Source organism: Arachis ipaensis, chromosome B8, assembly GCF_059453495.1.
Source record: "Arachis ipaensis isolate K30076 ecotype BB chromosome B8, ASM5945349v1, whole genome shotgun sequence".
NCBI lineage: Eukaryota > Viridiplantae > Streptophyta > Magnoliopsida > Fabales > Fabaceae > Arachis > Arachis ipaensis.
Window position 1 is genome coordinate 114,410,890 of NC_142443.1, and position 13,988 is coordinate 114,424,877.

The 13,988-nt window shown below is 39.4% G+C and overlaps 2 non-coding genes across 2 annotated transcripts; both read right to left on the bottom strand.

Moving 5' to 3' along the window:
* Window positions 1-2,383: 2,383 nt before the first annotated feature.
* Window positions 2,384-2,491, bottom strand: LOC148549322 (small nucleolar RNA R71). The gene has a single exon (XR_015897287.1). It is a non-coding gene; the product is annotated as a small nucleolar RNA R71 (small nucleolar RNA).
* A 4,886-nt stretch (window positions 2,492-7,377) lies between these two features.
* Window positions 7,378-7,485, bottom strand: LOC148549323 (small nucleolar RNA R71). Its single transcript, XR_015898228.1, has one exon. It is a non-coding gene; the product is annotated as a small nucleolar RNA R71 (small nucleolar RNA).
* Between the last annotated feature and the right edge of the window lie 6,503 nt (window positions 7,486-13,988).

The following is a 13,988-nucleotide window of genomic DNA, read 5'->3' on the forward strand; positions in this document are numbered from 1 at the left end:
CAATCAAACACAATCATTAATTCAGTACCAAAATTCATTCTCAAATGTAGCACGCCAAGACAAACACAAGCTAGACAGACAAGGAAAGCACAAGTAGGTAGCAGTTACAGCAAATAGTTCAAGTAGCAGTTAAGAACAGTTTAGCAATTAGGCAAACCAAAACAAGTTCAAACCCAAGCAAAGCATACAAATCCATATGATGCATGCCTGTCCTATGGCTGATGAGGCTCATCTGTCGGTTATCCAGCTAATAAACCACTATTTTATAGTTTATATTGTGTTTAATTGTGTGGTTTTGTCATGATCCTTACCCACTTATTCATCAATTTAGTATGCATTTAAATTTCCTTCCTAAATTCAGTACATGGTTGAAAATTGCTTCCTAGAGACTTTAATTATTTATTTTTAATTCTCCTTTATTCCATTCGATGCCGTGATCTGTGTGTCAAGTGTTTCAGGCTTTATAGGGCATGAATGAGATGGAGATTGGAGAGGAAGCTAGCAAAAATGGAAGGAACACAAGAATTTGAGGAGATAACCAGCGAGAAGTGACGCGGTCGCATGGCTCACGCGACCGCGCGAAGGAGCACAAATCGCAGTGACGCATCCGCATGGCTTGCGCGGCCGCGCAGATTGGAAAGCGCAAGTGACGCGGTAGCGTGGACGACGCAAACGCGTGGAGAGGAAAAAGCGCAAGCGACGCGTCCGCATGGACGACGCGATCACGTGACATGTGCGATCTGCATAATCTGCAGAATCCGCTGGGGGCGATTTTGGACCTTATTTTGGCCCAGTTTTCGACCCGGAACAGCAGACTAGAGTCAGAGAATATGCAGAAACAACACATACATTCATTCAGTAGTTTTAGATCTAGTTTTTCACTCTCTTAGGTTTTTCTCTCTAGTTTTTAGAATTTTAATTTTCAATTGGTCTTAGCATTGGAACAGTGAGAAGAGTTATTTCCTCATCAAGACTTCATCATTCTAGTTTGTTCTCTTAACTTGGTTCTATTCTTCCATGTTCTTTGTTATGTTCAATTTTGTCATTCAGATACTTTTATGATTATTTAATGCAAGGATTATTTCTTTTTAATTCAATTTCAATTCCAATAATCATGTCTTCTTTTAATTCCCTTTCATGCGCTATGGATTCTTTATTTACAATGCGTGAGTAGTTTCCTTACTTGATGGGGAGTTGATTAAAAGGAACTCTTGAGTTGGAAGGATTGAAAGAAAATTTGTAATTGGGTTAATTGTTGGATTGCTATCCTGTCACCGACGCCAATCCCTTTGAACTAAGTGGGTTGCAACTTGTGAACAGATCTGGCATTCCCACTTGTTTGACTTTCCCTTACCTAGTAAAGGATAACCAAACAGAACAACCATTAATTATAAATTAATCTTACAATCACACCATCGATGATAGAGATTCTAACCAATCAATTCCCAGTCAAGGCTTTTATTATTATTATTTAAAAATCCTCAATATAAATTCCAATTTACTTAGCTCAACTTCTTGGAACATCTGATTAATAAAACAGCACACTTTTCTGCAACTCGTTGGGAGACGACCTGGGACTTAAAACTCCCAGTAATTTTAATTTAAACTCTCTGTGATATATTTCTAAATTGATAAGCAGATTTTCGATGAGTTAAGAGCTATACCTGCAACGTAACCATTTTAATAAATTTTTAATTCACCAGCTTCTGCTTCCCATCAATTTTTGGCGCCGTTGCCGGGGAGTTGCAATAGAGTGCTAATTTTATTAATTAGAATTTATTTATTTGCATTTTATTTAACTTTGCTACTATGAGCTGCATGTTTTTTCCATCAAATGACGCGTTCACTTCCTGATCCGCGCTTGCTAATATTCGATCCTGAAATTGAAAGGAAAATTTCACGAATAAGGCGAGAATAGCGTAGGTTAGCCCGCTCTGAGGGCGGATCTGAAAGTGAATCTGAGGAAGAAACCAGCCCCCGTTCTACTGATTCAGTTGTTTTACGTGCAGAAAACATGGCAGCTAGAAGAGTTACCATTCAGAAGGAAGGAGCTCCTGACTTTACAATGCAACCGTTTCAAGCGCATCATCCAGCGGTAGTTACGGATTTTGAAATAAAGACCGCACTGCTAAATTTGATGCCCAAGTTTTATGGCCTACCTGCTCAAGAGCCTATCAAGCACTTGAGAGACTTCCAGGCAGCCTGTTCTACTGTCAGGCGTGATGGCACTGATGAAACTTCAATTCTGCTGAAAGCTTTTCCGTTTTCTCTGGAGGGAAAAGCAAGAGAGTGGTACTACACTCAACCTCTAGCAAATGTATCCAACTGGGATACACTCAAAAAGGAGTTTCTGGAGAAATTCTTTCCATCTGAAGTTACTGATAAACTGAGGAATGATATCTCTACAATTGTTCAGGATGACAATGAGACTCTCTTTGAATACTGGGAGCGCTTCAATAATCTTCTAGAAGCATGCCCCCACCACATGATTGACAAGATCGTGTTACTCAGCTATATCACACAAGGTATGAGGCCCCAATATAAGACCACATTGGAAAGTGCCAGCAACGGGTCTATGAAGAAGTACAAGACCACTGATGAAGCTTGGCAATTGATCAGTGATTTAGCTGAATCTACTCGGAACCACAGATAGAAGCAAGGCCGTTCAAAAGCCATTGCAGAAGTATCTTCTGGCATAGAGACTGCTGCTCTAAATCGAAGCATCTGTGAGATGACCAACCTGCTGAAGCAAATGCAGTCGAATCAACAAGCTCAGCAAACTCAACCGCAGCAAAACCAACAACTAGTTCCACAAAGAATTTGTGGAATTTGTGCTGATTACAGCCATTACACTGATGAATGCCCACAGTTCCAACAAGAAGACAACATGGTGGCATCCACTCACAACTTCTATGACCGCCCCAACCAAGGGTACAATCAAAGTGGAAATAATAGCCATGGATGGCAGGACAATTCAAACCAGAATTGGAGAGACAATAATAATAGGGGAGGCAGAGATAATCAGGGAAATCAGAGGTGGAATAATAACAACAACAGGCAGCAAAATCAACCTTACCGAGTACCTCACCTGAGGCGAAACCAAGGACCACCGAACAATCAGCAGCAACCCTCTCAATTTACTCATTCTTCTGTATCATCTAATGAAGATTTATTACAAGCTTTTGAGAAAGGACAACTGGCCATGTGATGAGCGGATAATTTATACGCTTTTTGACATTGTTTTTAGTATGTTTTTAGTAGGATCTAGTTACTTTTAGGGATGTTTTCATTAGTTTTTATGTTAAATTCACATTTTTGGACTTTACTATGAGTTTGTGTGTTTCTCTGTGATTTCAGGTATTTTCTGGCTGAAATTGAGGGACTTGAGCAGAAATCAGATTCAGAGGTTGAAGAAGGACTGCTGATGCTGTTGGATTCTGACCTCCTTGCACTCAAAGTGGATTTTCTGGAGCTACAGAACTCGAAATGGCGCGCTTCTAATTGCGTTAAAAAGTAGACATCCAGGGCTTTCCAGCAATATATAATAGTTCATACTTTGGCCAAAAATAGACGACGTAAACTGGCGTTCAACTCCAGCTTTCTACCCAACTCTGGCATCCAGCGCCAGAAAAGGAGCCAAAACCAGAGTTGAACGCCCAAACTAGCACAAAAGCTGGCGTTCAACTCCAAGAAAGACCTCTACACGTGTAACACTCAAGCTCAGCCCAAACACACACCAAGTGGGCCCCGGAAGTGGATTTATGCATCAATTACTTACTCATGTAAACCCTAGTAGCTAGTTTATTATAAATAGGACCTTTTACTATTGTATTAGGAATCTTTGATCAGTTGTATGCTACCTTAGATCACATTTGAGGGCTGGCCATTCGGCCACGCCTGGACCTTTCACTTATGCATTTTCAACGGTAGAGTTTCTACACTCCATAGATTAAGGTGTGGAGCTCTGCTGTTCCTCAAAGATTAATGCAAAGTACTTCTGTTTTCTATTCAATTCATCTTATTTCGCTTCTAAGATATCCATTCGCACCCAAGAACGTGATGAAGGTGATGATTATGTGTGACGCTCATCACCATCCTCCCCTATGAACACGTGCCTGACAAACACTTCCGTTCTACATGAAATAAGCTAGAATGAATATCTCTTAGATCTCTTAACCGGAATCTTCGTGGCGTAAGCTAGAATGATGGCGGCATTCAAGAGAATCCAGAAAGTCTAAACCTTGTCTGTGGTATTCCGAGTAGGATTCAATGATTGAATGACTATGACGAGCTTCAAACTCGCGATTGTTGGGCGTTAGTGACAGACGCAAAAGGAGGGTGAATCCTATTCCAGCATGATCGAGAACCGACAGATGATTAGCCGTGCTGTGACAGAGCATGTGAGCATATTTTTCACTGAGAGGAGGGGATGTAGCCACTGACAACAGTGATACCCTTGCATAAAGCCAGCCATGGAAAGGAGTAAGACTGATTGGATGAAGATAGCAGGAAAGCAGAGGTTCAGAGGAACGAAAGCATCTCCATTCGCTTATCTGAAATTCTCACCAATGAATTACATAAGTATTTCTATCCCTATTCTATTATTTAGTAATAGAAAACATCATTATCAATTTATATCTGCCTAACTGAGATTTGCAAGGTGACCATAGCTTGCTTCATACCAACAATCTCCGTGGGATTCAACCCTTACTCACGTAAGGTATTATTTGGACGACCCAGTGCACTTGCTAGTTAGTTGTATCGAAGTTGTGAACCATGGTATTGGCACCATGTTTTTGGCGCCATTGCCAGGGAAAGAAAGAGCCATGAATTTTACATAATCAAAGTGTAATCACGATTGCGCGTACCAAGTTGCTCACGTTGCCAGGGATTGTTTGAGCCTGGACATCACAATTTCGTGCACCAAGTTTTTGGCGCCGTTGCCGGGGATTGTTCGAGTTTGGACAACTAACGGTTCATCTTGTTGCTCAGATTAGGTAATTTTCTTTTTATTTTATTTTCAAAAATTTTTCAAAAATCTTTCAAAATTTTCTCTTTTGTTTTCGAAAAGAAAAAAAATTTTAAAAAATAAAAATGTTTTCAAAAAATTTTTATTCAAAATTTTTAAGAATGAATTCTAGTGTTTCATGAAGCATGTTGAAGCCTGGCTGGCTGTAAAGCCATGTCTAATTCCTTTGGGAATGAGTATGTCAGGCATGTCATGTCTGAATTACATGCTGAAGCTTGGCTGGCCATTGGCCATGTCTAGTATTTTAGACCGGAGCTTTCATTGAAAGCTTGGCTGGCTAGTGAGCCATGTCTAATTCCTGGACTGAAGCTTTAGACTAAGAATGCAAGATTCCTGGAATTCATGATAAAAATTTTGGAATCCTTATTTTTCCTTTTTCAATTAATTTTCGAAAAATACCAAAAAAATCCAAAAAAAATAGAAAATCATAAAAAGAAAAAATATTTTTCTGTTTCTTGTTTGAGTCTTGAGTCATATCATAAGTTTGGTGTCAACTGCATGTGCATCTTGCATTTTTTCGAAAATTTTCATGCATTCATAGTGTTCATCATGATCTTCAAGTTGTTCTTGGTAAGTCTTCTTATTTGATCTTGATGATTTCATGTTTTGTGTCTTTTCTTGTTTTACATGTGCATTTTTCGTTTCTTAGAGTCTAAACATGAAAGATTTCTAAGTTTGGTGTCTTACATGTTTTCTTTGCATAAAAAATTTTTCAATAATATGTTCTTGATGTTCATCTTGACATTCAAAGTGTTCTTGGTGTTCATCTTGACATTCATATCATTCATGCATGCATTCATGGTTTTGATTCAAAATTTTCATGCATTGAGTCTTTTTGTTGTTTTTCTCTCTCATCATAAAAATTCAAAAATCAAAAAAATATCTTTCCCTTTTTCTCTCATCAAATTCGAAAATTTGGATTGACTTTTCCAAAAATTTTTAAATCAAATTGTTTCTTATGAGTCAAATCAAATTTTCAATTTGAAAATCTTATCTTTTTCAAAATCTTTTTCAAAAATCAAATCTTTTTCAAAATTCTTAGTTATTTTCGAAAATTTCAAAAATATTTTTCAAAAATATTTTTCCTATTTTTATAACAAATTTTCGAAAATAACATAATCAATTAATGTTTTGATTCAAAAATTTGAAGTTTGTTACTTGCTTGTTAAGAAAGATTCAAACTTTAAGTTCTAGGATCATATCTTGTGATTTTTTGTGAATCAAGTCATTAATTGTGATTTTAAAAATCAAATCTTTTTCAAAAAAAAAAACTAATTTCTATCATATCTTTTCAAAAATATCTTCTCATCTTATCTTTTTCAAAAATTGATTTCAAAATATCTTTTCTAACTTCCTAACTTCTCACCTTTTCAAAATTTGTTTCAACTAACTAACTAACTTTTTGTTTGTTTCTTAACTTTTTCAAAACTACCTAACTAACTCTCTCTCTCTAATTTTCGAAAATATCTTCCCTCTTTTTCAAAAATTTCTTTTTAATTAACTAATTATTTTTATTTTTATTTTTGATTTTAAAAATTTTCGAAAAATACTAACATTTTTCAAAAACCATTTTCGAAAATCACTAACTCTTTTTCAAAAATATTTTTCGAAAATTCTCCCTCTCTCATCTCATTCTATTTATTTATTCTTCTACTAACATCTCATCTCACATCTCTACCCTCCTCACAGTTGTGTTTCTTCCATTCCATTACATTCTTTATCTCCCTCTTTTCTTTCACTCACAAGGGAATCCCTATACTGTGGTATAAAGGATTTCTATTATTATTATTTTTCTGTGCCCTCTTCTTTGTCATATGAGCAGGAGCAAGGACAAGAACATTCTTGTGGAAGCAGATCCAGAACCTGAAAGGACTCTGAAAAGGAAACTAAGAGAAGCTAAAATACAACAAGCCAGAGATAACCTTTCAGAAATTTTCGAGCAGGAAGAGGAGATGGCAGCCGAAAATAATAATAATGTAAGGAAGATGCTTGGTGACTTTACTGCACCTAATTCCAATTTACATGGAAGAAGCATCTCCATTCCTGCCATTGGAGCAAACAACTTTGAGCTGAAACCTCAATTAGTTTCTCTGATGCAGTAGAACTGCAAGTTTCATGGACTTCCATCTGAAGATCCTTTTCAGTTCTTAACTGAATTCTTGCAGATATGTGATACTGTTAAGACTAATGGAGTAGATCCTGAAGTCTACAGGCTCATGCTTTTCCCTTTTGCTGTAAGATACAGAGCTAGATTATGGTTGGATTCTCAACCCAAAGACAGCCTGAACTCTTGGGATAAGCTGGTCACGGCTTTCTTAGCCAAGTACTTTCCTCCTCAAAAGCTGAGCAAGCTTAGAGCTGATGTTCAAACCTTCAGACAGAAAGAAGGTGAATCCCTCTATGAAGCTTGGGAAAAATACAAACAGTTGACCAAAAAGTGTCCTTCTGACATGCTTTCAGAATGGACCATCCTGGATATATTCTATGATGGTTTATCTGAGCTATCAAAGATGACACTGGACACTTCTGCAGGTGGATCCATTCACCTAAAGAAGACGCCTGCAGAAGCTCAAGAACTCATTGACATGGTTGCTAATAACCAGTTCATGTACACTTCTGAAAGGAATCCTGTGAGTAATGGGATGCCTATGAAGAAGGGAGTTCTTGAAGTTGATACTCTGAATGCCATATTAGCTCAGAATAAAATATTGACTCAACAAGTCAATATGATCTCTCAGAGTCTGCATGGAATGCAAGCTGCATCCAACAGTACTCAAGAGGCTTCTTATGAAGAAGAAGCTTATGATCCTGAGAACCCTGCAATAGCAGAGGTGAATTACTTAGGTGAACCTTATGGAAACACCTATAACTCATCATGGAGAAATCATCCAAATTTCTCATGGAAGGATCAAAAGCCTCAACAAGGCTTTAATAATGGTGGAAGAAACAGGTTTAACAATAATAAACCTTTTCCATCATCCACTCAGCAACAGATAGAGAACTCTGAACAAAATGCTTCTAATTTAGCAAATCTAGTCTCTGATCTATCCAAGGCCACTGTGAGCTACATGAATGAAACAAGGTCTTCCATTAGAAATTTGGAAGCACAAGTGGGCCAGCTGAGTAAAAGGATCACTGAAATCCCTCTCAGTACTCTCCCAAGCAATACAGAAGAGAACCCAAAAGGAGAGTGCAAGGCCATTGACATAAGCACCATGGCCGAACCTACAAGGGGAGTGGAGAACGCAAATCCCAAGGAGGAAGACCTCCTGGGACGTCCAGTGATCAATAAGGAGCTTCCCTCTGAGGAACCAAAGGACTCTGAGGCTCATCTAGAGACCATAGAGATTCCATTGAACCTCCTTATGCCCTTCATGAGCTCTGATGAGTATTCCTCTTCTGAAGAGAATGAGGATGTTACTGAAGAGCAAACAGCCAAGTTTCTTGGTGCAATCATGAAGCTCAATGCCAAATTATTTGGCATTGATACTTGGGAAGTTGAACCTCCCTTGTTCATCAATGAACTAAGTGATCTGGATCAACTGACATTGCCTCAGAAGAGACAGGATCCTGGAAAGTTCATAATACCCTGCACCATAGGCACCATGATCTCTAAGGCTCTATGTGACCTTGGTTCAGGAATAAACCTCATGCCCCTCTCTGTAATAGAGAAACTGGGAATCTATGGGGTGCAAGCTGCTAAAATCTCATTAGAGATGGCAGACAGTTCAAGAAAACAGGCTTATGGACAAGTAGAGGACGTGTTAGTAAAGGTTGAAGGCCTTTACATCCCTGCTGATTTCATAGTCCTGGATACTGGAAAGGAAGAGGATGAATCCATCATCCTAGGAAGACCTTTCCTGGCCACAGCAAGAGCTGTGATTGATGTTGACAAAGGTGAAATAGTCCTTTAATGGAATAAGGACTCCCTTGTGTTTAAAACTCAAGGATCTCCCTCTGCAACCATGGAGAGGAAGCAGAAAAAGCTTCTCTCAAAGCAAAGTCAACCAGAGCCCCCACAGTCAAACTCTAAGTTTGGTGTTGGGAGGCCACAACCAAACTCTAAGTTTGGTGTTGAACTCCCATATCCAAACTCTAAGTTTGGTGTTGGAGAGTTTCAACAATGCTCTGCATATCTGTGAGGCTCCATGAGAGCCCACTGTCAAGCTATTGACATTAAAGAAGCGCTTGTTGGGAGGCAACCCAATGTTTATTTAGCTAATTTTTATTTTCATTATTTTTCATGTCTTTGTAGGTTCATGATCATGTGGAGTCACAAAATAAATATAAAAATTGAAAACAGAATCAAAAACAGCAGAAGAAAAATCACACCCTGGAGGAGCATCTGTCTGGCGTTCAGCGCCAGAACAGAGCATGGTTCTGGCACTGAACGCCCAAAATGGGCAGCTTCTGGGCGCTGAACGCCAGAACAAGTATGGTTCTGGCGTTCAACGCCAGAAATGGCACACAAATGGGCGTTGAACGCCCAAAATGGCCACCAACCTGGCGCTGAACGCCCAGAGTTGTGTACAAAGGCATTTTTACATGCCTAATGGGTGCAGGGATGTAAATCCTTGAACACCTCAGGATCTGTGGACCCCACAGGACCCACTCAGGATCTGTGCACCCCACAGGATCCCCACCTACCTCCACTCACTTCTTCTCACCACTCTCTTTCACACAACCCCATAAACACTCTTCCCCATCACCTCTTCACCACTCACATCCATCCACTCTTCCCCATAAACCTACCTCATAAACTCCACCTACCATCAAAAATTCAAAACCAAATTCCCACCCAAACCCACCCATATGGCCGAAACCTTCCCCCCTTCCCTTCCCTATATAAAGACCTCCATTCTTCATCAAATTCACACAACACATCCCTCTACACTCCTCTTGGCCGAAACCACATCTCCCTCTCCCTCTCCATATTTCTTCTTCTTCTTCTTCTATTCTTTTGTTTATTGCTCGAGGGCGAGCAATATTCTAAGTTTGGTGTGGTAAAAGCATAAGATTTTTGTTTTTCCATTACCATTGATGGCACCTAAGACCGGAGAATCCTCTAGAAAAGGGAAGGGGAAGATAAAAGCTTTCACCTCCGAGTCATGGGAGATGGAAAGGTTCATCTCCAAAGCCCATCAAGACCACTTCTATGATGTTGTGGCCAAGAAGAAGGTGATCCCCGAGGTCCCTTTCAAACTCAAAAGAAATGAGTATCCGGAGATCCGACATGAAATTCAAAGAAGAGGTTGGGAAGTTCTAACAAATCCCATCCAACAAGTCGGCATCCTAATGGTTCAAGAGTTCTATGCCAATGCATGGATCATCAAGAACCATGATCAAAGTAAGAACCTGGATCCAAAGAACTATGTTACAATGGTTCGGGGGAAATACTTAGATTTTAGTCCGGAGAATGTGAGGTTGGCGTTTAACTTGCCCATGATGCAAGGAGATGAACGCCCCTACACTAGAAGGGTCAACTTTAATCAAAGGTTGGACCGAGTCCTTATGGACATATGTGTAGAAGGAGCTCAATGGAAGGTTGACTCCAAAGGCAAGCCGGTTCAACTAAGAAGATTGGACCTCAAGCCTGTAGCTAGAGGATGGTTGGAGTTCATTCAATGCTCAATCATTCCCACTAGCAACCGGTCTGAAGTTACTATAGACCGGGCCATCATGATCCATAGCATCATGATTGGAGAAGAGGTGGAAGTTCATGAGATTATACCTCAAGAACTCTACAAGGTGGCTAACAAGTCCTCCACTATGGCAAGGTTAGCCTTTCCTCACCTCATCTGCCACCTATGCAATTCGGCTGGGATTGACATAGAGGGAGATATCCTCATTAAAGAGGACAAGCCCATCACTAAGAAGAAGATGGAGCAAGCAAGAGAGCCCAGTCATGGAGCTCAAGAGGCGCAAGAAGCTCATTTCTATGAGATCCCTGAGATGCCTCAAATGCACTTTCCTCCACAAAATTATTGGGAGCAAATCAACACCTCCCTAGGAGAATTGAGTTCCAATATGGGACAACTAAGGGTGGAACATCAAGAGCACTTCATCATGCTTCATGAAATAAGAGAAGATCAAAAAGCAATGAGGGAGGAGCAACAAAGACAAGGAAGAGACATAGAAGTGCTCAAGGACATCATTGGTTCCTCAAGAAGGAAACGCCACCATCACTAAGGTGGATTCATTCCTTGTTCTTATTTCTTCTGTTTTTCGTTTTCTATGTTATGTGCTTATCTATGTTTGTGTCTTCATTACATGATCATTAGTAGTTAGTAACTTTGTCTTAAAGTTATAAATGTCCTATGAATCCATCACCTCTCTTAAATGAAAAATGTTTTAAATCAAAAGAACAAGAAGTACATGAGTTTTGAATTTATCCTTGAACTTAGTTTAATTATATTGATGTGGTGACAATGCTTCTTGTTTTTTGAATGTATGCTTGAACAGTGCATATGTCTTTTGAAGTTGTTGTTTAAGAATGTTAAATATGTTGGCTCTTGAAAGAATGATGACTAGGAGACATGTTATTTGATAATCTGAAAAATCATAAAAAATGATTCTTGAAGCAAGAAAAAGCAGCAAAGAACAAAGCTTGCAGAAAAAAAAAAGTAGGCGAAAAAAAAAAAGAAAAAAAAATAGAAAGAAAAAAGAAAAAGCAAGTAGAAAAAGCCAAAAGCTCTTAAAACCAAGAGGCAAGAGCAAAAAGCCAATAACCCTTAAAACCAAAAGGCAAGGGCAATAAAAAGGATTCCAAGGCTTTGAGCATCAGTGGATAGGAGGGCCTAAAGGAATAAAATCCTAGTCTAAGCGGCTAAACCAAGCTGTCCCTAACCATGTGCTTGTGGCGTGTAGGTGTCAAGTGAAAACTTGAGACTGAGCGGTTAAAGTCAAGGTCCAAAGCAAAAAAAAAAAAAGAGTGTGCTTAAGAACCCTGGACACCTCTAATTGGGGACTTTAGCAAAGCTAAGTCACAATCTGAAAAGGTTCACCCAATTATGTGTATGTGGCATTTATGTATCCAGTGGTAATACTGGAAAACAAAGTGCTTAGGGCCACGGCCAAGACTCATAAAGAAGCTGTGTTCAAGAATCATCATACTGAACTAGGAGAGTCAATAACACTATTCGAAATATGAAGTTCCTATAGATGCCAATCATTCTAAACTTCAATGGATAAAGTGAGATGCCAAAACTATTCAAGAGGCAAAAAGCTATAAGTCCCGCTCATATGATTGAAGCTCTGTTTCATTGATAGTTTGGAATTTATAGTATATTCTCTTCTTTTTATCCTATTTGATTTTCAGTTGCTTGGGGACAAGCAACAATTTAAGTTTGGTGTTGTGATGAGCGGATAATTTATACGCTTTTTGACATTGTTTTTAGTATGTTTTTAGTAGGATCTAGTTACTTTTAGGGATGTTTTCATTAGTTTTTATGTTAAATTCACATTTCTGGACTTTACTATGAGTTTGTGTGTTTTTCTGTGATTTCAGGTATTTTCTGGCTGAAATTGAGGGACTTGAGCAGAAATCAGATTCAGAGGTTGAAGAAGGACTGTTGATGCTGTTGGATTCTGACCTCCCTGCACTCAAAGTGGATTTTTTGGAGCTACAGAACTCAAAATGGCGCGCTTCCAATTGCGTTGGAAAGTAGACATCCAGGGCTTTCTATCAATATATAATAGTCCATACTTTGGCCAAAAATAGATGACCTAAACTGGCGTTCAACGCCAGCTTTCTACACAACTCTGGCGTCCAGTGCCAGAAAAGGAGCCAAAACCAGAGTTGAACGCCCAAACTGGCACAAAAGCTGGCGTTCAACTCCAAGAAAGACCTCTACACGTGCAACACTCAAGCTCAGCCCAAACACACACCAAGTGGACCCCGGAAGTGGATTTATGCATCAATTACTTACTCATGTAAACCCTAGTAGCTAGTTTATTATAAATAGGACCTTTTACTATTGTATTAGGAATCTTTGATCAGTTGTATGCTATCTTAGATCACATTTGAGGGCTGGCCATTTGGCCACGCCTGGACCTTTCACTTATGTATTTTCAATGGTAGAGTTTCTACACTCCATAGATTAAGGTGTGGAGCTCTGCTGTTCCTCAAAGATTAATGCAAAGTACTTCTGTTTTCTATTCAATTCATCTTATTTCGCTTCTAAGATATCCATTCGCACCCAAGAACGTGATGAAGGTGATGATTATGTGTGACGCTCATCACCATCCTCCCCTATGAACACGTGCCTGACAAACACTTCCGTTCTACATGAAATAAGCTAGAATGAATATCTCTTAGATCTCTTAACCGGAATCTTCGTGGCGTAAGCTAGAATGATGGCGGCATTCAAGAGAATCCAGAAAGTCTAAACCTTGTCTGTGGTATTCCAAGTAGGATTCAATGATTGAATGACTGTGACGAGCTTCAAACTCACGATTGTTGGGCGTTAGTGACAGACGCAAAAGGAGGGTGAATCCTATTCCAGCATGATCGAGAACCGACAGATGATTAGCCGTGCTGTGACAGAGCATGTGAGCATATTTTTCACTGAGAGGAGGGGATGTAGCCACTGACAACGGTGATGCCCTTGCATAAAGCCAGCCATGGAAAGGAGTAAGACTGATTGGATGAAGATAGCAGGAAAGCAGAGGTTCAAAGGAACGAAAGCATCTCCATTCGCTTATCTGAAATTCTCACCAATGAATTACATAAGTATTTCTATCCCTATTCTATTATTTAGTATTCGAAAACATCATTATCAATTTATATCTGCCTAACTGAGATTTGCAAGGTGACCATAGCTTGCTTCATACCAACAATCTCCGTGGGATTCGACCCTTACTCACGTAAGGTATTACTTGGACGACCCAGTGCACTTGCTGGTTAGTTGTATCGAAGTTGTGAACCATGGTATTGGCACCATGTTCTTGGCGCCATTGC